The 26,476-nt window shown below is 38.0% G+C and overlaps 1 protein-coding gene and 1 pseudogene across 1 annotated transcript in view; one reads left to right on the top strand and one right to left on the bottom strand.

Annotated features, from left to right (window-relative positions):
• PTCHD4 (patched domain containing 4) overlaps positions 1 to 26,476 on the top strand; it is a 174,971-nt gene that overhangs the window by 6,464 nt on the left and 142,031 nt on the right. The window lies entirely within an intron of this gene.
• Positions 26,269 to 26,475, bottom strand: LOC129513216 (U2 spliceosomal RNA; annotated as a pseudogene).

Raw genomic sequence — 26,476 nt, 5'->3', positions numbered from 1 at the left:
CAGAGAACTTACATATAAGGGTTGTCTTGAGCATCCGCAAGATGAGTAGGTCTCTATACTGGCCTGCAAGAATCTTAAAAGTTTATATCGAGGCCTAACTGGGTTCAGTCACATACACTGTCCAGATGGTCTCAACAACACATTGTTCTCTCAAGGGTGCATCCTTGAAAACGTCTCCCACTATGAGAATAGTGGACAGAGCATATCTTCCAAAGCCAGGGGAGGGGCTGAGGAGCCTCTGACTGCCCAGGTCCAGCTCGTGGGTCAACTGGTGGTTACATTCTCTTGACAACATCCTCCAACACTGAGCATACAAATGGAAAAAAGACTTGCTTGGTATGGGGGTCTACCTCCTTCTCCTTGGCTTCAACAAAGACCTATTTTTAACTAAACTAAATGATCTTCATAATTCTGTTTGTACTCTTTTCATTTTTGAAAATCAAGGTTTAAGGGATGTTTTTTTAAAAAAGGAACAGAAATCATTCTCTCCATTCTTCTCATTTGCTTATTCTCAGTTTATCTGCTGGTATTTCCCTCTCAGGTGCAAGACTACCAAGAGTCTGGGGTTAAGGGTCGAGAAGAGAAGTCAAAGAGACACATACAACGTGGGGGAAGCATAGAAGGAACAAACCACTTCCCCCACAAAATGAACCACTTCTTTACCTCTGCTGCCACTTTAAGCAATAATTAGCTCTAACAGTTTTCTTAATCTTTTCTATGATATACATTATTTAACTTAAACAAGCTGTTATATTTTGCTTTTATATTGTGTTTGAAGAGTATTTTTATATTGTGTTTGGAGAGTATTTTCCATCTTAAGATTTTATTTATTTATTCATGAGAGACACATACACACAGAGGCAAAAACATAGGCAGAGGGAGAAGCAGACTCCCCTCAGGGATCCCCATGTGGGACTCGATCCCTAAACTCCAGGATCATAACCTGAGCCATCCAGGTGTCCCAGTATTTTCCATTTTAACCCAAACAGTTATTACATCTTTATTGGACCCTTTTAATTCAGTTTTAGAAGGATCAGCATATGCTCAAACCTATTCTAGATACTTCTAAACCCTTGCCTATGTGCTCAGTATAAATATTTTTAAAGAAGAATTCTGGAAATTCCAAGATTCTAGATTTGCATAAGACAGTTCTAGATTGGACAGGAGGTCTGTTTGTTTCCTGAGTGAAACAGATACCCTCTGGGAGTAATTCATTTCTCTGGATTGTTTCTGCCCAAATGCTGGTGGGTAGGGTTACATTCAGCATAGTCCTAGCACAAAGCAACATCTAGGCAATGCTTCTGGCTTACAAGGGTGCTGAGTTTCATTTTAAACCACAGAATCAATTTCATTTTGTTTTCTAATACCTTGCTCCCCATAGTGTTATGTATGGACCAGGAGCATCAGTATTACCTGGGAGCTTATTAGAAGTTAAAGCTTCCCAGGTCACAGTGATTGACTTTTTCACAAGGCCTCTAGATGACCCCTATGCATTTGAGAGTTGGAGAAGCTCAGGTCTAAGACATAAAGTTGACCTAAGGATTCCTCATTTGTGGCTGAGCTTGAAGTAACACATGTCAATTCAGACCAAAAACACCAGAAGAAAACTGAGTAATTGAGCCTGTAGTGGTATCATTGAGTCATGTGATAGAGACACTGAAGAAACGCCTGGAGAATGAGTGAGCAGCTATTCTACACTGAGAAACCCTCATCCCTATCATCTGTAGTCGGGCCTGTCACCTGATTAAGCTTAAAGCTGATTACTGTCGTTCAATATTTTCCAAAAGTGTTGAAATTAAATCTAACCATCTCTTTAAGAAAGTATATTCGCAGCATTTTTCTCAAGCCCCTTTGCTGTTATTTCACAAGAGTAGCAACATTAAGGCCTAGTTAGCTTAATTATGTTAATATAATATGAGAACACAAGATATAGGAACTATCCATAGGAGCAAGAGTATTTGGGAAAATGAAATACAAAATTACAGTGGAACATATTTTTAAAGTGGCCTTGCAATCCATGCTTTTCTCAGGCAGGATTATTACGGCAGAGCCATTCACTGAAATCAAGGCTTATTCTCTGTCATTCAAGGGAAATCAGAGCCTCTGAAAGGTACCTGATGAGCAGCTCTCAGGATGAATGGACTCTGTTTAGTTATAGGATTTGTAGGTTGGAACAGCCAATGTTTTCCTCCAGAGCTACCCTCCCAACATGGAGAGGCCTCACCTGAGCCACTCTGACTTTCCTCTGCTGTCTCAAAGGCTGAAGGGAGAGTACAGGCTCGGGATTCTAGGAAGTGGAAATATGTTCAAAGGGTTCTCCTAACTTCAGGAGGTCCTGAATGTCTGTGGCAGATGGAGCCTTGCCTGGATGGTTCCGATTCAGCCACAAAGTGTACACTACCTTTGAATGATCATGTCTGCTCTTTCACCTCACCAGGTTTCTTAATTACGTGGAAGGTGAGAGTGTTTGGTTCTGATTGTCACTACAGGTCATGCTAATGTGGGTAAGACACACCTTTGATTCAAAAGTCATTCCTAAGCACATTCCTCCAGGCAATGATTGCCTCGTTGCTGCTACATGCCGGGCTTGGTCTTAGGCCCTGGGGGTCTGGGATGTACAAAACAGGAGTGCATTTGCCCTCCAGGAGTTTGAGCCAAGCCAAAAAAAAAAAAAAAAAAAAAAAAAGCACACATATTCCTAACTACAGATGATCATGGGGAAAAAATACATGATTCTGTGAGAGTGGAATACCACGTCTTAGGGTGTCGGAAACGGCCTTCTCGAGGAGGTGACTGTTAGCTGAGATCTAAGGGGTGAGAATATTAACACACAGGGGTTGGGAGGTAGAATCCAAGTACAAAGGGGACGACATGTACCTTAGAAGCATTGGACAAGAGCCACTGTGGATGGAAGTTTACAGAGATGGTGGGGAGGGTGCTGAGGGCCATAGTCATAGTTTTTTGAGGGTTGGTGTAACAATCTCAATTAGATCCAGGACTATGGATCTAGATTGTCTGGGTTTAGATCTTTGCTCTGCCCCATTAGCTCTCTGACTCTGTGCAAATATTTTCACCTCTTTGTAACTTACTTCCCTCCTCATAGTCCCTACCTCTTAGAGTTGAGTAGGTTAAATGAGTTCAGGATGCCTAAAAGCAATTCTACTCAAGCTCTAATTGTTACCTGGGGATCTTGTTAAAAATACAGATTCTGTTTCAGTAGGTCTGGTGTGGGTGACAGTCTGCATTTCTAGCAAGTGATGCTGATGCTACTGGTCCATGAACCACACCATGAGCAGGATCAGTGTGCAGCATTAGACCACCACCTGGTTCATTGCAAATTCTTGACCACTGCCAGTGGCTTAACTCCTTGAGCACTGATGCTCTGCCCTTATCCAGATTAGGTGAAAAGCTCTTTTTGTCTCAACCTTCAAAGCTGGAAAATCTTTCTGTCATATGGTAGTATCCTTATTTCCTTACTAAGTGCAGCATGAGGGATACAGATCCCTCTGTTTTTTTGTGCTAAAAACCTTAAGCTGCCTCCAGGGTTATCATTCTGAATGTGACCTCTCTTTGTGAAGGATAGGAAAGAGCAGATAAGGAAAGTGTGGGAGCTCAAGGTTTCTGTGTTCACTGGGTTTGGAAGTATCTCAGAGGTTACATTTTTGTGATATTCTTAGTAGAGCCAGCCTTGACCTCTTTCTCCCCCTAGACATTTGTGTTATTCTGGTTCTCCTTCTATGTCTCTGATGTCTCCGATTCTCTACTTCTTACTGGCTCCCTCTTCTTACTATTCCCATATTTATAATGGCCCCCACAAAACATTATTTTTCATGGTCTATTCTCTCAATATTCTCATTCAAAAGAAACAACTGTTTTCTTCCACATCTGTGACTCTTTGAATGGCACCTCTATTCTGTCATTTACTCAGGGTCAGAATGTCCATCACCTATAATTAATTCTTCCTGCCCCCCCCCCACCCTCAAACAGCCGAGACATATATACACAGTGATAGCTAATTAACTACTGAGTCCTGCCCATTCCACATCAGAAGTTCTCCTAGCATGGTCCTTGGACCCACAGCATCCACACCACCTAGGAGCTTGTTAGAAATGTGAATCCTCAGACCTCAATTCAGGTCTGCTGAAACTCCAAGAGTGGCACACAACAAACCCTGTAGGTGACTGATTCCTACTTAAGTGGGAGAACCCCTGTTCTACACTAGTGGTGCTCAATCGTGCCTGAGTATAGGAATCATGAGGGGAGCCTTCCAGATACTGGTGTGTGAGTCTCATCCCCAGAGATTCTGATTTAATTAGTCTGAAAGAGGCATGGGCATTGGAAATTAAAAACAACAACAAAAAAAAAAAAAAAAAAAACAAAACAAAACAAAAAAAAAACCTCCTCTGCTGATTAAAATGGATTACCAAAGTTTCATACCAAGGTTTCCTTTTCATTTTTTTACCTTTTCTTCCTCCTTGCTCCCCCTTGGGTCTTCATTACTTATTATCTATTTTATTTGTGTGATAATATAATCTCTCTCCCATAATTTCTCACACTTGGAACATAGCCTATGTAACAGGACTATCTACATCTCTTAATTATATTTTCTTCTAACCAAATCCTGCAAGTGCTTCCCATTGCCTGGAGAAGAAATTACAAACTCTTGACCATGGCTATGGAGAACCTTCCTTGGCCAGGTCCCCAACTTTCCATGTAAGTTTCAGGTTGCAGTACATCATATGCTGTCTCATACACTGTCACCAAACTGAAGTAAGCCCACCCTGAACTTCCTGTTTTTTTACCTCCATTCATACTGTTCTTTTTGCTTGGAATTTCTTTCACACTGTCAAAATCACACACATTTCTTAAAAGCTGAGGCCCCAAAGCCATTTTTTTTCATGGAGCTTCTGTAAGTGCTTCCAAAAGTAAAAAACACTTCCACGCACATTAGAATTATTTGAAGGCAGTTCCCTTAATCACAGTCTAACTTTTATTATGGATTTATTGCAAGTCTTTGCTAAAATAAAACTGTATGTGCCTCATGAGCCAATAAAGGTGGTAGCCTTCATCATATAAATTGACTTGCTTGGGAGGAGCTAGCCAATAAGGAGAGCTGTAGGGCAAGCTTTTTTTTGGGGGGGGGGAATTCTAAGAATACAGGAAAAAAGCCCACCTCAGTCTGACATTCTTAGGCTGTGTCTAAACCCTAGAGACAGATGGCCACAGATAGACCCTGAAAGCTGTTTCTGTGAGTGGCCCTGAGATATATGAAGTGCAAGCAATGTAGCTTTGGGCTAAAGAGCCAAAAGGCCATCAGGAGAGAGAGAGAGAGAGAGAGAGAGAGAGAGATTTTCCCCACCTATACAGAGAAAACATGGGACTTTAGTTCAGGAAAGATTGCTGTGAGCATGACACGGCTTGGACACCTGATAGGGTTCCCAGATTTGGCAAACAAAAATACAGGACACCAAGTTGAAGTTGAATTTTGGATAAACAAAGGACAACTTTTTAGTAAAAGTGTGCCCTGTGTATATTGCTTTTTTGCTTTTTTTTTTTTTTTTTTTACTTATTAGATATTCAGGGATGTCTGAGTGGCTCAGCGGTGTGAGCATCTGACTTTGGCTCAGAGTGTGATCCTGGAGTCCTGGGATTGAGTTCTACATCAGGCTCCCTGCATGAATCCTGCTTCTCCTGCCCATGTCTCTGATTCTCTGTGTGTGTGTGTGTGTGTGTGTGTGTGTCTCTCATGAATAAATAAATAAAATCTTTAAAAAAAAAAGATATTCAGATTTTTAAAAAGATTTTTTATGTGTTTATTTGAGAGAGAGCCAGAGCAAGAGAGATCACAGAGTGAAAGGAAGAGGGAGAAGCTGACTCCCCACTGAGTGGGGACCCTAACATGAGGTTCAACCCCAGGACCCTGAGATCATGACCTAAGTCTAAGGCAGATACTTGACCAACTGAACCACCCAGGTGCCCCAGATATTCAGATTTAACTGGGTGTCCTGTATTTTGCCTGGCAGCCTAGCGGTATATGAATTCACAGAACCACATCAGAAGAGCACTGACTTGAGAGAGTCACAAAGATCAGCACCAGTGCTAACTCACGGTAGTGGCAATCAGCCAAGGGGGCTGGAGGGGAAGACCAGGAAAAGTCTATTTGGTACATAGTGAAGATAGCAGAAGGATTCCCAGAAATGCATGGGTAAAAGTTTTTAGGGGCCAGAGTTCCTGTCTCAAAGTGAGGCTACAAGCAAGTGAAATTTAAGTTCTTAACTACGACCTTATTGTACCTGTAGGAAATCCAAGTTACATTTATTGTTTTAATAGTTCCAAGTATTTACTTGCTAGTAAAATGAAAATTGAATGAGTAAGAGAAATTAATCCAAAGACTCCACTGGATAAAGATTCCATTTAGCAGAAATGTCTTTCATTTTATATTTTATCTATGAGAAGATTATTTACACACAAGAGAAAAATTTAATTAAAGAAAATAGATGATGAGTGTAGATTAGTGAAAATTTGTAGCATGAGAATATTAGCAAACCAAAATTTGAACCCCTAAACAACATAGGTTACTCCCTCCACATATGAAATGTTGCATTAGAAACAAAGATGAAGCGTAGCATTAAACATGCGTTCAACAGCACAAAGGGGTTTATGTGTTAAGTAGAATCTTATTTTCCTTCAAGATTATAGAACTTTTAAGAGCAGTGATCATTTCTGGTTCACATTTCTAGCTTTAAAAAAATGAATTCTAGCTTTTCATTTCTCTCTTCCCAGGAACCAGGTCTTCCTGCACAGTGCAGTTGACGGGATGATCTCTTTAGAGCCGATTCCTGGGTGGAGGAGGCAAAGCCTGAGTAATGAAGCATGAGGAGGGGATGGTGGGGCACCAGTAAGTGCCCCCAGAGACAGACACACACCCTGCTGGAACCCCCAGGGGGCTGAACAGCTCAGGGGCTGAACTAGTTTAATGACCCCTTTTCATAGATAGAGCATATCCTCTAAGGGAATGGCACATAAAACTGGTATTAGCAACCTGACTTTTATTATCATTTCATTCTTTCCAGACACTTTTTACCTTAGGGATTATTTTTAAGGATTTGGATCCTTTCTAGGCTGAGAAATGTTAGACCTTTTTTTTTTTTAGCGACTAATCACTTCTTATCAGTATGTCCCTGATTAAACAATGCCCAATTTCACATTTTTAGTGACTTATTTTAAAAAGTTGTTTATAAAGTGATAATATCCTACTTGACTTTCCTGATAGAATATTTTGTTAATTGATAATTAAATTGGTAGGAGATCTTCACCTCTCATCTTTCCCTCACCTTAGTATACAGAAAACATGTTGATGGTGTTAGCCTAAAACAACAAATGTTTTTATTGAGGTTGGCTCAGGTCATATTTCTTAAATGGATTGAGATGGGATGCACGGCTTTACTGAGTCCTTCTTTTAAATTTTTAAAATAATGATGAATAGGGTAATAAAAAAAGGAGCAGACACATCTTTGAACCCAGTTTTGCCATTTACTAGCTCTGTGACTCAGACATGTTACCTAATACCTTTGTCCTTAAGTTCTTCTGTTAAAAAATTGTATTATTAATACCTATTCTGTAAGTTTTCAAAATTTCTGGCACTTGGTAGTTTCTTAATAAACTATAGCTATTTTTTTTCTATCAATCCAACAGCACCATAATACCAAGGAAAGATTAGGAAACCAAGTGAAAAATCTCTCACAAGCCCACTCACCAATTCTATAAATGATTTATTTCTAGTCTTTAACTATAAAATACACAGCTATCATATACAGTATGTCTTTTTTATCCCATTTATTTTCATTTTTTAATAAGCATTTTCATAATTATAATTATATCAGTTGCTCAAAAGTCTGGCAAGTAACTGTGACATAATTTATTTAATTGCTCATTTATTGTTCACTTTAGAGTGTTTCTGGGGCAGTGTTTTTGGAACTGATTTTCACTATCTTTAACAGGCATAAGAAAGAAAGCAAATATTCTGGCTTGTTAACAGAAGCTGTAGGAAAAGAGCATTTTCTTACATGGTTTCAAATGTCTCTTTTGTACGTATAGGCACTTACGAAAGCAAGATACAAATATAGGTCAAAGAGTTCCAAGGGAGCAGGTGTCGCAAGAAAAACCCTGGATAAAAATTAGAAGGACCGGATTTATTTATAGACCAACTCCAACATGCTATGAATTACTTTGTTAAGGACCACTTCCAAGATCAAGCTTCTAAGAGTAGTTTGTGGCTGATCCTATTATGAAATAATTTTTACTGCTTTACACTTGCTATAGCTCAATGATTCTCAAAAGAAACAATTCAGGAACTTTCCAATTTCGTGATGCCCTGGGGCCCCTCCCCAGACCATTGAATTAGAATCTCTGGGGAGAGGGCCTGAGCATTGGTGTTTTCAAAGCCTTTGTATGAATGATTGCAGTGGATAACCAGATTGAAACATTGAAGTACTTTAGACCAGAAAGATCCTGCTATCCTATCCAGCAATTTTGCAGAGGATGAGAGGTAAGGGGGAAATGCTCTTTCCCCTGAACCCCAGCGGTAGGCTTTGTCTGAGGTCCCAAAGGAGAGAATATTTGCCTTGATACCAACAATCACGGTGCCGTTTCCCCACCAGATAAACTGCCTCCTTGAGAGCTCTTCAGATAAATAAACAGATTCATTCTCTCCTGGAATTCCTTAATCTGGTATTGGCTGGCCAGAAATATGATGTCTTAATCAATTTGTTATGCTCCAAAGATATCCTGGATTGCTAGCCATTGGGGAAATATATCCCCTGACACTTTAACAGGCATGTTTATTTAATACATTTTTGTAAGGAGATTAATGAAGAAAACCTGTAGGCACATGATAAATATTATGATGATAGAGCCAAAGGTAATAAATCTTGAGAGTTCAAAGAAGTATAACACTAGGACCTGAAATAGCCTTCCACATTTTATTAGGTTGTTATTAGCTCCTTGATTTTCACCAAGAAAACCCAAATGCCTTCATATCATGAGATGGTGATTGTTTGCTACCTTGTAACCAATTCATTAATTGTGCATACAGTAGGAGATAAATATGTGTTGAATGAATGCAAGGTCAAGTGAATTAATGATCTTTTTAATTGTCACATTTTGAGTATTAAAAGCATGATATTAAAGAATTTCAAAATATTCCCAGCTTTAGCTTAGCCAAAATTTACTTAATCTTCAGCTAAATCCCATGTCTTGTATCCTTTCATCTATGTAAATAGTATTATACTCCTTTTCTGGACATAGGAGTTCTGGGAAGGTTAACTACTAGGTTTTAGCAAGCTTGAGACTTCTAACTCATTCATAAACAGATCCTGGCTTTCCCAGATCAGCAAATCAATTCAGATTAAAACAGTATTAACACCATGTCTAATTAAAGGAAAAGTATGTTCATTAAAGTGCAATGAATATTTAAAGTAGTTCTAACTACATAGGAGCCATAACAATTTAAGTGCCCTTCTTGGGTCAGCAGAGAGCTTTTCCATTAGCAGCCTAGTGGATTCACAAATCATATACTCCCTCGCTTATTATTTTTAAATGGCAATTATAAATCATTTGATAGAATAAGGTAAAGGATGTTTTCCTAGTCCATATGAGTGATGTGATGTGTGCCACCAGCCACTGAAAACTTGAAATTATATATCATAAAAAGAAAGTTAAACATTTGGTACCTCACTACTGTCTTTATATTAAATACTTCATCTTTGGCAAAAGGCAAAAGCATTTGAGAAATTTGGATCCATACTCATGTTTTGCAAAGGCATATAAAATAGAGAATTGATTTCACTTTTATTTACTGTTCTAAGGAATATACATTAATTGTGGCATGCATTTCTAAAAGAATGCATAAGCATCGCATTTTATGCATATATTTTCATAAGGCTTCATTAACAGAAATTTCGGAAGGTTATCTAATTTACACATTTCAGAAAGCATTGCTGTATATAAATTCGTTTGGTAACCTATTCACTATTTAATATCCCTCTCGAAGAAAATTATTCCTCATATCTCTTTAAAACAGATATTTCTATTTGTTCTTCCTTCAGTGAAGAAGGAGAACCTGATTGTTATGATCTTCTTCTTTTTTTTTTTTTTTTTTTTTTTAGCCATCTTCTACCTGTGACCTTGGAAATGGTCATTATATTCTCTTGGCTTTTTCCTCTTTGGCTGCATAATCTCTTATACGTAGACTTCATTCTCCACCCTCACAGCCTTTTTGTTTCCAACATACTTTTAAGATTGGGAAATTGATGTGTCTCCTGGGTCTTAAAAACATATGTTTCATTCTTTATAGATAAGCAAGTATTGGGGCACCTGGGTGGCTCAGTCAGTTAAACATCTGCCTTCGGCTCAGGTCGGTAACCCATGGTCCTGGTATGGAGCCCTGCCTCGGGTTCTTTGCTCCACGGGGAGCCCACTTCTCCCTCTCCCTCTCCCCTGGCTGCTCCTCCTGCTTCTGTTCTCTCTCTCTCTCTCTCTCTCTCTCTCTCCATCAAGTAAAAAATCTTTAAAAAATGATATGCAAGTATCTTCGATGCTCCAAACTTCCTTCTCTCTGTATCTGCCTTATCTCAATGAACAGTCTTTCATAATAGAGATGTATTCTATGCTTATATTGTTTCAGAAACTACACTAGGCTGAGGAGTTACAGATAAGTTACAGATCCTCTTTTTCAGAAACGTAGGCTAGTGAAGAAGAAAGAAAATTAAATGGGAAGTAATCAGTACAGTGTGGTAACTTGAATCTTAAAGGTGAGTGAAAAATGATCCAGAGCTTTGAATAATCCAGCATTGGTGCTGTATCAGATTCAGCCTCTCAGGGACTCCATAAAAAATAAAATAAAATAAATTACTCTTTAGTGGTGGGAGAAGTCTTTCAGAGATGCTTATTTCAATCAGTAATAAATGTTTTCTTTTCAAAGTGTATTCATTAAAATTGAGGTCAATGGAAAGCTGCTCTCCACAAGGAAGGAAATGTTTTGCTATGATCAGTTACTCTGAAGGTTATGAAGTCAGCATAAAATCCCAATAATGTTATAGACTTAAAAAATGAATACAAAGCAGGAAAATTTTTATGGGAATGGACCAAGAAATATCAAGATGAAAAAGCATGAGGGCTATTAATCACAAATAAGACCTGGCTAGAAGATCTTGGAACTTTCCATGACCCCAAAAATCATCCCACCTTCAGGTCTTTCCTCCTTGATGGGTAGTAACTGTTAAGGTAATCATAAGATTACTTAGCCACCAAAAATGAAGCCTATATACAAGTACAAGACATCTTGTCTAAGTATTGAAGCAACGACTACTAAGATGTTGAAACTGTGAGACAACCACAGCTAAAATGCTGAGCATTTTTAACAATAACAAAGAATGAGAAGTTTAATTCCTACTTTTGTTTTGGGTAATAGCCAGTTTGATAAACGTCTCTGACTTAGTGCCCGCTTGGGTGGTAAATCAGTATTTTTATTCCCATTAAACAAATTAGTCACTTTTATATCATTAACCAAAGGTCATGTTAAATCTTTCCAGAATAGCATGGTTAAATACAATCTGCAAAAGATATCTCCTGCCTTCATTGATTGAAGGAAGTTCCATGTATGCTTTTGAGAGTTAATGTTTATGTAGAAATTGTAAGACTCCAAGTCTCCTTGCTGAGAAACGTAAAATGGAAATGCGCCTTGTTCCTTTTTCATAAAGATTCTTTGTATTAGGAAAGTCAAGTGCGGCATTAAATAATTGCCCAGTGAGTTCAAATCTTTATGAATAGAAAATCTAGATATTTCTATCTGACTATCCTATATCAACACTTTTATTTTGCTTTGTTTCCCTCAGTAATTATTTCAGTTCTCTCAGTTTTTATCGTTGTTGTTTAATTCAGAGATAGTAAGATGGCAGTCTCTTTCATCTCTAGAGAATTGAATTTTTTGGAGGCCAGGATAGCCCACAGTATGTCTGTTTGTAGGTCCCAGGGAGCAGTTCTACCAAGGAATGGTAGATGGAGACTGAGTAATTGTCAGAGTCCACCGAGACTGTAGTGGGGACAGTATTCTTATTACAGTACCTGCATTCTTACTGCTACACCATTGACCACATAGGCCCTTAGATCTTTAGTTCAGTTGCACATATTTCTAAAATTATCTCTGATGGTCTTCGTGGGAAACTCAAGATTAAAAGTGGAAAGGATTCACTGTATCATCAAATTCACCCTCACCCAGAACTAATAAAAGTATATTCCCTACAGCATTTTTTCCAAAGCTTTTTAGGCAGTTTTATTAAGTTCAATTTATGTGCACCTCACTTAATTGATCGAATTTCTGCCACTTTTCTTGGAATATTCCTCTAAAGCCCTAATAAACCTGACTAATATCATGACACTTCTCTATTATAAAACTATTTCTCTTTATTATGATATACCATTATTCCTTTTTCTATTAACAACATATAATGGCCCTAAATAATTCTTCTTTTTCTAATAAGTCATGTTGATACTTAGTTTTTATGAATACCAGAAATCAAAGTCCACATCCTGGTTTTGTAGACTAGGAACCATTGTAAATAGAAATATATTTGATTTAATTTTGAAATGATCCCTTTCTGTCCCAATTTAGACTGGGGAGAACTGGCAGCCAAAGTCCTTCTAATTTTATGTAATGATGACCACTCTGAGGGTACTCAGAATATTTGAAGAGAGTGAATATTCATCATCATATAATGAATGAATGATTACAGAGCTCTCACTATGTGCAAGCTGGTAATAGATTATGTGTTTCAGAAACAGTATGAAACATTGTCCCTACCAGTAAGGAATTTACAATTTAGTTGACTTGGTTGGATAAGTTCACAACGTAGTTGCCTTGTCTCATATGTACAGTAAGTAGATGAGACAGCAAATGCCCAATGACGTATGCAGACACTACTTGCTGTAAAAAGGAGTCCAGAGGAACAATGGATCACCTTTGTCTTTCCCGCAGGCTTTTGGAATGAAGTGGGACTTGCGCTAGTTCCAAAAACAAAGATTGGAATCAGCTGGAGTAATACAGGGAGAGCATCTGGGATGAAAGAAGAACTCATTTTTAGAGTGCACCCATTTGGGTGGTAAACCAGCATTTTTATTCTCAGTAAACAAATCAGGATAATTATTTTATTTCTTAGAACTGGCCCAGGTAGGCTAATTCAAGTCATTGAAAGCACTCTTTAACAGTTAGTTATAGTATGCTAACATTTAAGAGAACTCCAAAAATGTGTACATTCTCCAGGTCAGGGTTTCTTAACCTTGACACTGTTCACACTTTGGGGCTGATAATTCCTTGTTGGGCAGGGCTGCCCTGTGCACTGTAAAATGTTCAACAGTGTCCCAGGCGCCTGCCCACTAGACATAGACATCTAGCTCCTCTCCCCAGTTTTGACAACCAAAAACAAATGTGTCCAGATATTGCCAAACGTCCCCCAGGCTGCAAAATTGCTCCTTCTCATTGAGAGCCACTCTCAGGTTCTATGAACATTGAGGAAAAAAGTTCTCTCAGATTCTCTTCTCCTCCTGTAATACCAGCAATCAGAAAACTTGTCTCTGTACTTAACCTAAATCCCTCCTATTGCATATTATAAATCCTCTTCTTTAGTAGCCTCAGAGTTGCACTTCCATGTCAGGAGTACCGTGTCCCCTTGGCAGGACACTAGGCTATAATCTCTGGAGAATTTCTAAGTGCCCAGAGAAAGCCACTAAGAAATGCTCACTAATATCTCTTCTCCACTTAGGAAAAACTCTCTAGTCTTGTTCACTTGTCAAATTGTAGTCCTCTTTAGATTAGAAACCTATTTCAATTGTAAATCCCATTGGTGGGGGAAGCTCAGCTTGAGGAGAGACAGCACAGCTGGTGCTTCCTGGATGTTAAATAATTCATCTTCCTCATTTTGGAGAGTCAGAAAAAGCCAAGCTGAGATGCTAAATCCTCAAGGTAATACCTTGTCCTTGGTACTACAAAGGGAAAAAGCCTGCTAGATTACAAAGACCACCTTCCACAGCTTTGGGATGAGCTGTAGAGAAAATACTATTTGCTCACCTGATTTTTTCCCCATGTTGGTAACACAGAGAAGACATGTTGCCCAAACAATTTTATGAAACTCAATTAAGAAAAATCAGCCTTTCTACATTGTATATAGTCGTGCCTGTGTCACTCATGCATGTAATTCCTTTTTTAAGTGCAGAATTTTGTTCCTTCTAAAAAATATTTCCCCCAGAAATCAAGGTAATCATGGAACTCGGAAACCACCTGCTCAGTTGCAGTTTGTAGAAAATAGATGACATTTGAGCAACTGCTTAACGTTAAATATTTCTCATTAATGGTTCCATTCTTACACTTGGCTATTTCTTGCATAACATATTTTGGTCCAAATTGTCCTAGTATCTGTCCTAGGCTCATCTTGGATTTTCATATTATGTTCAAAGCTGCACTAATTCCTCCAGAATGCACAGCTTCTAGAACAGTGTTTCATGGTAGTACTAATACATTTTCAGGTAACTGATAATCTTAGTACCTTTATTTCTATACCCTGAAAAAGGTAACATTCTTACTAGGAAACCTGTTTTACATCTTAATGAGACACTATTTTTCTTCTTTCATGATAGGGTTCATATGTGTGCTACTACACCTATATGCTTCTCTCAACCAAGTTTCTTGATTGTGGGACTCTAATGAGAATCTATAATGCTCAGTGATTGCAGCAATTTTTATGTTTTAATCTATGCTGCTTGAGTGGTTGACTGCATATGATATAAGCAATCAAACCTACCAAACTCCAGATTTTTCCATCGGTCAGGCTTGGTAGTTTTGTATTAGTTTCACTGAGAGTAAATACAGACAAAAGTAAAAGACAATCGGGAAGTCTACATGCAACCATCACAGTTATCAAGGCAACACAAATTTCTAAATGATCATTTAGTTCTTTATCCAGGGGGATTTTCTCAGGGTACACAGACAAAAATTGAATTTTCCAACTGGAAATTGGCCAGATGTAATTTGTAAGAGCTATGTTCTTTTGAAAAAGACGTGGTAGTCATTACAACAGGGGAGACGGGAAGGGAGGGTGAGTTCTATCAAACAAAATCTGTTTGGGTTCATTTATTAAAGCCTTTCCTCATCTCATGAGAACAAAGGGGAAAAGGCCATTTTGGTGATTGGACCCATGGGCCAGACAACCCAATAATCAGGCTTTGACTGAACCCAAGACATCCCAAGCAATATTTCGTTTATGGCAGTGGTTCCAAGGAAGCTTTTATGAGCATCCATACTATTTTTCCCTCCATGGTGTTTTCTTCAGAAGTTAGGAATATAACCTGAGCTACTTAGCTTCCTAATAACACAACTTGCTTTAATGTACCCTAAACAGAAGCACTTAATTCAAATGAGCTTCCTTTCTATTATTTTTCAAAGATGTCTTCCTTAGGAAACCCATTTTATGTGCATTTTCTTCGATTTGAAAATTGACAACTTGTATCATAAATCAGATGTGATACTGCATAAGATATATATTATTTCAGTAAGTGATAGGACCTTTTAAAAGTCGAAACGAGGCACTTGAGTGGTTCAGTTGGTTTAGCCTCTGCCTTTGGCTCAGGTCATGATCCTGGGGTCCGGGATAGAGCCCTAGTGTAAGCCTCCCTGTAGGCTGACTCTCCCCTTCCCTCTCCCCCTCCCCACTGCTTGTGCTGCTCATGCAGTCCTCTCTCTCTCTCTTCCTCTCTCTCAAATAAATAAATAATCTTTTAAAAAATTAAATAAAAAAAATAATAAAAGAACAATTGAGACAGCTGTCCCCGTATAAATATCAGTAGGTTCAAAAGTACACAGTGGAAGGAAAGGGGGAATGCTTGAAAACTTTTAAAATAAGAATCCCTAAAGATAATATTAACCCAGTTAAAATACTAGTTTATGACTATTATTAAAAGCTAGAAAATAATAAACCCATCTTATCACTTAAATGTATATTTGCTTAATTTAACATGAAATTATGGTATTGGGAGTATGACACTTTTAATTGGTCTGGATTCCATTCAAAAGAGACTGGGAAAGTTCACTCAGAACTATCGGAATGGGGCTTGCATCTGAAATTTGTTTATTTCTGTAAAGAAGCAGCTCCAAGAGGAATGAGTGAGATAAACAAATTTCAGTGTGAGTGAATGTCTGGGAACCAATGACCCAACAGGTTGTGATGAAAAGGCCCTCAATCATGAGGGAAGAGATTTGGAAATCAACTAAAGTAAATTAGTTCAGAGGTAGTAAGTTTTAGAGCGATATTCTAATTTCTTCTCCCAAGTCACTTACATTGACTTGTTCCCTGGTATTATTTAATCTGTAAATGTAAGTATTTGCTCTCCAATTTTCCATTTTTCCTAAATGTCTGAATGGTCTGGTTCAAAGAAATTCTAAAGTAGCCAGACTGGCTCGTTCACAGATAAATCAAGACATGGCAAGTGCTAAGGATATAGATAATGTTTCTATGTAGACTTTGAACACCTTGTTCAGATTGTGTTTAGCCACTCATTCATTTAGCATACACTTTAGTGAGATTATCCTATATGCCAAAACCTTTGATGACTCTGGAGAAACAGACACATTATACTCAATCCCTGCCCTCCAAGCTGCAGAACTCAGTGGACAGAAACTCCATCTCTAGCATCAGACAGATTTAGGATGGCATCCTAGCCTTGTCAGTTACTAGCTGTGTGATATTGGGATAAATGACATTATCTCTCTAAGCCTTGGATTCTTCAGTTTAAAATGGGGATGATGAGGGATGCCTGGGTGGCTCAGCAGTTGAGCATCTGTCTTCAGCTCAGGGTGTGATCCTGTGGTCTCAGGATGGAGTCTCACATCAGGCTCCCTGCATGGAACCTGTTTCTTCCTCTGCCTATGTCTCTGCCTCTCTCTCTCTCTCTCTCTCTCTCTCTCTCTCTCTCTCTCTCTGTGTGTGTGTGTGTGTGTGTGTGTGTGTGTGTTTGTGTCTCATGAATAAATAAATAAAATCTTTTTAAAAATTTGGGATAAGGATAGGAACTATCCTATAAGTCACTGGAGGGATTGAAATGAGAAACACTTTTCAGTAACTACCAAAATAATCAATGAGTAAAATGTTAGTGTTTGTGCTCTAAAGGGAAGGTATTACACGATTAAATTATAGGGGTCTCTAATGTGAGAGCACCAAAGATCTCTTATCATCTCAAGAACAAAAAGAGTGAAAATGAACCATCCTGTGTGGGTGAAGCCATTGCTGGAATAATCAAACCCTGCAATTTTAGAAATATTACAACTATTAGAAATATTTTTAAATGATATCAAGGGAATGCTCTCACCTCTGCTGAGCTAGAAGAGGAAACGGAATCAAACTACAGTAAATGATTAGGCTCCATGAAAACTTTCAAATTCTAAAGGTTGTTAGGAAAATTTATCACCCCAAAAATGTATTTTTAGAAATATGACATGCAGTTTTCTTCTCCAGATGATTTGGATGTAGGGCTGACTGGAGACAGAGGTGTGAACGAAATCTTTAGGATATTGCTCTCCTCCGATGATTGATGTAGGGATGAGGTGCAGAGTTGACAATATATAATAAACTATCATGGCAGAGATGGAAAAGCTGTAGTAAAAGGTCAGGAGAAATAGATACCAGTTATATTTTTTAATAAGGAGTGGGGCCTATTCTGCAATTGTGGAATCACATAGTCTTTTGAAGTTTTGAATGTAGAAATACCAACCTATAAATTCTGTTTGCAAATTCTGCTTAGAATTGCAGCCTCCAAATCTTATGGTGTCTTATGGTGCTATTACATTGAAACTTGACAGCATTTCAGTTAATAAAATGCTATTTGACAAGATTTTGAGGGCTTTGTCATCTGGAATGCATGTTGAAAATATTTGGAAATTTAAACCTGAAAATTCCTAAGTTCATTTTCAAAATTCACAAGGTATTCATTTCAATTAAAAAAATTCTAAGCACAATACAACGTAAGAGGAAATAAAATTGGAACACAGAGATTCCTATTTGGCATGTTCTAAACGGAGTGTCAGTAAACTTTTCTGTGAAGCTCTAGACAATTCATACACAAATGAATACTACTGTATACCAGTAAAACTTTATTTACAAAACCCAGCAGGGGCCAGATTTGGTTGGTGGGCTTTAGTTTGCCAAGACTTAGTTTAGTAATTTTTAAGTCTTTTTTTTTTTTTTTCAAAATAATAACAGTTTTTCCTGCTGAGTATCAGACACCCTCACCTCAAATTTGGGTTATATATCTGTGTTTTCTTTCACTCTTCAGAATGCAACATCAAAAAAAAAAAAAAAAAGAATGCAACATCTAGAACTGCACTTAGACTAGGAAGAGCCTAATCTACAAACACAATTATAGATTTGCATTACAAACTTACATTCAGTTTAGAAAGAATCCCCACACTGAAAAAACAGATGAAAAGAACCTAGCACCCAAAGAGATGAGGATTATCTTTGTGGTGGGTTAAAACATTGTGGCAGAAAGGAGAAAAAATATTATATTCTTCCCCTTTCATATCTAAAATTGCTGCCTTCATGAAAATGCCTCAGGATGTAAGCACAAAAATTAAAATATTAATGAAAATACATAAAACAGCAGCATTAAACTCCCCTTTGGACAGGCCTCATAGAATAGGACTGATACTGGGTCCTGCAATCAGGCTCAATCAGGAATCATGAAGTCCCACTTATTTCTTTGCTCTTCTTCCCTTCAAACCCCTGAATTTTGCATTCTAATTCTCTTACATCGAAGACTAAATTTTACTTTAGATTTGGGGTAAACAGCCTAAGCCCAAAAACTCTGCTTCTGTCCCTGTCGGGTTTAGTAGTATCTCTTCGTTCGATCCAGAAGCATTAGATATAACTGTTACAGTGCATCTGAGAAGCTATATCCCTTTGAGAAGGCAGACAGCCCCACTTTTATAAATATTTGGCATCTGGAAGCATGTTTTTCATTTTTGAATATTGTTATGAGCTTGGCACCTATTTTTGGTGGCATTTCTTAGAGACATTTTACATAGCAAGAAAAGAAAGCACAAGCATTTATTTGAATTTAAGGAGCAGTGACACTTGGATTTGAGATCATATCCGTGGTATACGTTATAAAGCATGCTTTACAGCAGACCTACCATAAAAGGTATCACTCTGATGACTTAAACTGATAATGAAGAAATGTAGAGAAAGTACAAGTGTGTTTGAGGCAAAGCTTTGAAACTAAGATGAAGATGGTGAGGACATTCCCAGTCCTAGTCTTCTGAGTTTGGGCATCAGAAAATGCTGCCTCTCTGCATGAAAAGAATTATAGAATACTATGGCAGGGAATGAATAATATTCTGTTAGCAAGTCTGTGAGGTGTATGCCTCAGATTGGCATCTGGACATCATTAATGTTGTTATAGATAGTGAAAAGAACAGCTTGGATCAGAAAAATCAGAATTGTTAGAAAACCACTCTGGGAAGGCTTGGGATTGATATGGAAATGTGTTGAAATGAAAAAAACCTTAAAGACAAAAAGTGCTTGTGCATATTTATCTATATTAAAGATATGTGCATGCCTCCCCAGCAATATTCATTGCTTTAATATGCAGGTTTGCTTATACCTTCAGGCTTTTTTATAAACGTACTCGTATTTCTCTAATCTGTCCCAACTGTTTCATCTGCTCCCTTCTATTTTCACCTTATTCACTAATACTGTCCCTCAGCTCAGTACACAGTAGTAGAAACTCAACAAGTATGTTGATACATTAGCTAAGGAACTAGACCAAACGCCACGGACATTCATCAGAAATCAGAGTAGACAACAATTTGGCAGTCTTTCTTTCTAGCCTCTATTCCTTGGATAAAAATTAAGCAACTGTTTGTGGTGCTGGCCCTTATTGGCAGTTGTTTCTGACTAATCACCTTATTGATTGATGTCATATTTATTAAGTGTCCCCATTGTCAGATGTCTGCCTAGTGTTTTGACAAAGGCAAGACCTAGAAACTGCAAAATAAGACTGCAGGGAAGAAAAATAGGAAGGAAGAAACTGCAATGCAGTGACCAGGGGAAGTTGCCTGAAAAGAGCGGTCTAGAAAACAGCATCAGAAAAACAAGATTAGATCAGTGATTTGGTTGGAAAGGGCCACTGTGTTCATGTTAGTCAATTTCCATTTCTCAATCCAGGCCGCTAAACTGATATTTCCATCACAATTTTCAGCCTTTGTTAAAGGATTGGTTTTACAGGGAATAGGGGCCAGCTAGCCCACACTTAGGTTGGAGCTGATATTCCTATTGTATTAAATTGCATTTGCATTAGCCATCCTCATTTAAATATATCAAATAACAAAGATTCCTAGAAGTCAGTGATTTCTCCCAAGGGCACAAAACTAAAGAGTGAACTCAAACACAAATCTCCTGGCTCAATGTTCCTGGTGGTTGTGTTTCTTCATGCTGCCTGGTGGGAAGCTGTATGTAGAGCCAATCTCATTCCCATTTGGGAAACTCCTGTTTATGGGCCTGGATTTGAGTTTAAAACTGGTCAAACATGGGTGGCGGTAGTAGGAGTGACAGATGTTCTTTGTCTTTTCTTGAAGTTAATCCATGAGAAGAGAAGAAAGTGCTTATACCTAACAACACATCACTGGCTTCTTGTTAATATCCCCACCATTCGGTGTGTGAACTTCAAGAGAGACCACAGTTCCTACAGTTATGGTTCCTACAGTTCCTACAGTTCCTGCAGTTCCTACAGTTATGACCTTGCACACCAAGATTCTAATCAATCCGTCAGTGTTTCTGGGCACATCTTAAACTATACCAATCAGCAAAGAAATCTTTACAGTGTCTTGCTTCCCGCCCCCACCCCAGCAATCTTAACACTGAAATTTTTGCTAGTTGCAAAAGTATTCATAAACAATTTCAAATGGTTTTCAAAAAGATTGAAGAAATAGAATAAAAGAAGAAAACAAAGATATGCTAGCAGTTGTGATCAAATGGTTGCTACACCTCAAACTTCAAGATCAGATCAGTTTTCTGGATCCAAAAAGGTACACTAAAAAAGCTTGATCCTCACTGCGGGAGGAAAGGATCTCACCAGGCTTTTCTATGACTGAGTCTTAAGGGATTGATAAATTGGATATTTTGGCAAGCACAGAGGAAAACTGTATGTAGCTATGCCTATCAGCAACCTCTGATGAAAAATGAGAACATAACATGAAAACATTTTAATGGTGAAAGTTCTATGAGACTGCTAACCCAAGAGGGCCAGGTGTGTAGACATGTTGTGTTCTAACTGGTAACGAGGAGAGATTTTAACAAATTCGACAGTCAGTGGGCAGCGTGTCCCTTATGCAGTCTCCACCAAGTGTTACTTTATTTAGCTAAACATTTGGTAAGAGTTGGATTTCAAAGTGTTTGAAGTTGCACACTTTGATAGGGAACTGAAGAGCTGATGTCCTACATTACAAAGTATGGGAGAGTGAGCGCTTTTGGAAACCAGAGGAGGTATTAGCAGGGCTGATACTCTATTCTGAAAATTGATAGTCTGATTAAATTATCAGCTGGAAAATCTCCAGTTCCTCTCGGTTTACAGGCATATCTCATTTTATTGTGCCTTGCTTTATTGCATGTTATAGATACCACATATTTTATAAATTGAAGGTTTCTGGCAAGCTTTCTTGAGCAAGTCGGTTGGCACCATGTTTTACAACAGCATTTGCTCACTTGGTGTCTCTATGTCACATTTTGGTAATTCTCACAATATTTCAAGGTTTTTAGTTGTTATTGTATTTGTTATGATGATCTGTGATAAATGACTATGGCTCACTGAAAGATCAGATGATGGTTAGTATTTTTTAGCAATAAGATATTTTTAATTAAGGTATGTACATTGTTTTTTAGACATAACACTATTGCACATTTAATAGACCACAGTATGGGGTTAATACCACTTTTATTGCACCAGGAAACCAAAACGTTCATTTGACTCGCTGAATTGCGATATTCACCCTATTGCAGTGGTCTAGAACCAAACCCACAATATCTCCAAGATATGTCTTTACTCACTAAATTGAACTTACCACTGGTTCCCTAGAAACCAGTTTTGAAAACAAAACTCATCTCACTGTTATCCAGTGAGACTAGTCATTTACATGTAATGAGTTGACATTTGAATTTTAGTTAAAAAATTATATTCAGAATGGATACCTGCCGTGATCATCACCATGGATTTTTATATATATTAAAGATGTAAGTTTCAGGATATTTAAAATAATAATACCTCTCATCCATGCTTCACCAAAATGAGATTTTGCTTCTTCCTAGGAGCAGCAGTGAAGCAGTATGATGGGTGTAAAGGGCACACTGTCTCTGAAGTTAGAAGATTGGATTCAAATCTTGACTCTATCTCTTATGAGATGTGTTGCTTTGGGAGGGCCACTTGACTTCTCTCTGTAAAACGTGTATAAGAATTATATCTGTTTCATGGTGTGGTGGAGGAAATCAAAGCATAGGAGAGCACCTGCCAAGTCATCTGGCTTTTAGTACACACAATAAATATGCTTTATTTTTTTTTGTTCCTTACTCTAAACTCACTCTTTTTCGATATATAAAGTTATTCCATTAAACAGTCACTGTTCATAATTTAAAATCATCCTGTCGGCCCTCAAATTTATACCTGATCATTATAACTTGCTCTTTATGAGAACTGGAAAGCAAGGCACACTTGATATTTTTCCTTTTGTTCTTGACTCCCATGAAACAAAAACGACTTACTCCCAGGATGGGTGCCACTGAGGGACAGAGGGAAGGAATTGCCTGGGGACCATGATGACTATGCTTTCTGGCTTTCTGCTACTCCATGCGTTACAAAGGACAAAGTTAGGAGAAGTTCTTATCAGGGATCCATTATTGCATCTCCAGAACAAATGAAAATAGAGTTATTGTAAATAAAATAGAAGAAAGCAAATTAAAAAGCAAGGAAAATGTGGAAAAATAGGAAATTAGACTGCTTGGATTGATAAGCCATTCTGATTATCCTGTGAGTGGCATGGCCTCAGTTGTGTGAGATTGACCCATGCATGTTCCTAAATTAAGAATCAGAATTGGGATCCCTGGGTGGCGCAGCGGTTTGGCGCCTGCCTTTGGCCCAGGGCGCGATCCTGGAGACCCGGGATCGAATCCCACATCAGGCTCCCGGTGCATGGAGCCTGCTTCTCCCTCTGCCTGTGTCTCTGGCTCTCTCTCTCTCTCTCTGTGACTATCATAAATAAATAAATAAATAAAAAAAAAAAAGAATCAGAATTATAGTATCATTAAATTTTAGGAGTAGTAAGGACCTTAAATTGCCTGTTCTCTCACTACTCAGAGGGACATCCACTAACCTACAGCATCATCATCATCACTGGGAGCGTGCTCAAAATGGAAAATCTTAGTCACACTGAGTAGACCAGGATATATGTTTCCACAAGATTCCCAGGTGATTCCTATGTACACAAGGGTCTGAGAAACAATGGTCAGGTCCGTCCCCATCCCATTTTCCTACAAGCTTCAAATCTGATATGCATATCTTATATTTCCATCTGAGTCCCTGATAAAAAGTGTTCATTAAAGCAGTGAACAAAGTCAAAGACAGAACCCTACAATATGCCTCTGAAAAAGTATCTCAAGCCTCATCTGATGTTGTGATTAAATCAGCATCTTGTTCAGTAATACAAATTCATGGAATTATTAATTATTATCCTCCAAAATGTTTTCTTCATCTTTTTTTTGCAGTAATGTCATGAGACACTTTCTCTAGCATTGTAATTATGTAATACATCATATATACAGAAGAATATATGAGAGATATGTAAAGTTTAAAGCACAATTATCAAGCAAACACCATGTAAACAGCATCAGAGTTAAACATAAATCACTGCCAGAAGCTCAATATTCCTATGGCAGCTAGTTCCAGCTGTATCCTCTTACCTTGAGTATAATAACCACTAAGAGTATGATTTCTACAATAACCTGTTTCCCTGTTCTCCTTTATAGTTTTTCGGCCTAAGTATACATTCTTAAATAGAACGATTACTTCACCTGTTTTTGAGCACTCTATAAATGGAATTCTATGGTATGCGTTCCTTGCTAATCTCACTCAACCTTATATTTGTGTGATTTATCCATGTTGATCTGTTTAGCCTTGATTAGTACCTTTACATCACTGCCACGGTATTTCACTGAGCGTTCATTTCACTATTTATCCTAATATTCCTAAGCACTTGGATTGTTTGCTGTTTCAGGCCATTATAGGCAATACCACAGTTAACATTTTATGTACATGTCTCCTGGTGCATGTGTGCAAAATTTGTCCAGGCTACCTAGCTAGGAGAGGAATCTCAGAGTCATGGAGTCTCTGCATCTTCAACTTTACCTAATGCCAAAAAGTCTTCCAAAGTAGTTCAAGCAATTTCCATTTTGAAAGAATAACTAAGAGTCCTGACACTGTCCATCTATGACACTTCTTCATAGGCTGCCTTGATGGAGTCCAGGTGCACAAGGTCCTCTGCCATTCTCTGACACATCTGTCAATGACTCTGTTGAAAAACAAAAAAGGCTCCCACCAGCATCTTGTTATCTCTACCTCTTATCTTAATGGCTCACCCAAATATCAGATCTCAGATCAACATTGATCTTTGTATAAGCACGTGAGAAATTCACCTTTCCTTTTTTCAACCCCAATTCCATTTGCCCATTGCCAATCTTATGATCCTTCCTTATTCACTGTGGCAGTATCAACGTCACTGTTGGCAGCTCTGGGTCTACTTCTTTTTTTTTTTTTAAGATTTTATTTATTTATAGAGACACAGAGAGAGAGAGAGAGGCAGAGACACAGGCAGAGGGAGAAGCAGGTTCCATGCAGGGAGCCTGACATGGGACTCGATCCCAGGTCTTCTGGATCACACCCCGGGCTGCAGGCAACGCTAAACTGCTTGGCCACTAGGGCTGTCTGGGTCTATTCTTGTTCTCTTGGAATATCAGGTGGTAATTTACCCAGGTCAGCAGACAAACAATTTAGAGACATCATTCAGTAACGAGTTTTGTCACCTATTCCTTCCTCAGCCCTGTTTCCTTTCTCCCTATATTCTCCTCACCTTTCCATTCTCACAGAAGTAGAAGACAGAAACTTAGCAGTGGCTTTATTCCTCTTTTTTTTTTTTCTTTTTGGTCAGTCATGAAGAGTTACATGACCACCTCAATGCGGAGGGCCTGTTTCCTCTCTAATCTTCTTGGTCCAAGCAAAGAAAAAAAAAAAAAAAGTCAAATATTCACAACAAATAAAAAGAACTTTCTTACTCTTAGCATCTGGTGCCTTGTTCTAAATTTAGCCTTCTGAAAACAATTCTTATAGATCCATGATGGTCTTTTAAACTGTCTCTTTATTTACATTTTTGGGTCTCCTTGTAAAAGGTAAGCTCATTGGAGAACATTCTATGCCACCTCATTTCCTGTGGGATTCTCCTCTTTTCCTTCCTCAGTACAATTATTTCTATTAGCATAGCCTGTATGATATTTTTAAGATTTTTCTAACCTTTGAGCTTTCTTTTTCCATTACAGAGTTACATGTTATAGCTTCTGTCAACTTTTTCTTTGAAACTCTTGAATCCTCCTCTTTGAAGTTCGTAGTGCATGTCTAAGCCCAAGCTTGATCAGGATGAGATTTGAAAAAAGAGAAAGGAAGAAGAAGAAGAAGAAGAAGAAGAAGAAGAAGAAGAAGAAGAAGAAGAAGAAGAAGAAGAAGAAGAAGAAGAAAGAAGAAGAAAGAAGAAAGAAGAAGAAAGAAAGAAAGAAGAAGAAAGAAGAAGAAAGAAGAAGAAAGAAAGAAAGAAGAAAAGAAAAGAAAAGAAAAGAAAAGAGAAAAAAGAAAGAAAAAGAAAAGAAAGAAAAGAAAAGAAAAGAAAAGAAAAGAAAAGAAAAAAAAGACATAAATTGGCATACACTTCCTTTATAAGAGGACTCTTGGCTTCTAGAGTGTGTACCTCTACATTTCTTCAGGGTGACGTGTCATGTTTAAGTGCTTCCCTACCTCCTCATCTTAGCTCTTTGATGTTTTCTCCTGGGTGCCTGTGAGCCTCATTCTGTCTTGCTATACACATTGTCTTTCTCCTTAATTTTTAAAAAAATTTTAAGCAACCTTTATTTCCCTTTATGGGGGTGCACCGTTCCTGGAAGTACTGCAATACCAGGTCGATGTGTGGAATGGATGGAGTGAGCTTCTACTCCATCTCCTAATTCCAAAAATCCCTTTCTCCTTAAATCTTAATCTCTCTTGATCCTTTTCTTTTAGCCATCTCTCTACTAACATTTATATACTGAATTTCTTGGTAACTAAAAAAAAAAAAAAAGAAGAAGAAATT

Source organism: Nyctereutes procyonoides, unplaced genomic scaffold (assembly GCF_905146905.1).
Source record: "Nyctereutes procyonoides isolate TBG_1078 unplaced genomic scaffold, NYPRO_anot_genome, whole genome shotgun sequence".
Lineage (NCBI taxonomy): Eukaryota > Metazoa > Chordata > Mammalia > Carnivora > Canidae > Nyctereutes > Nyctereutes procyonoides.
This window is presented reverse-complemented; position numbering and strand designations above follow the sequence as displayed.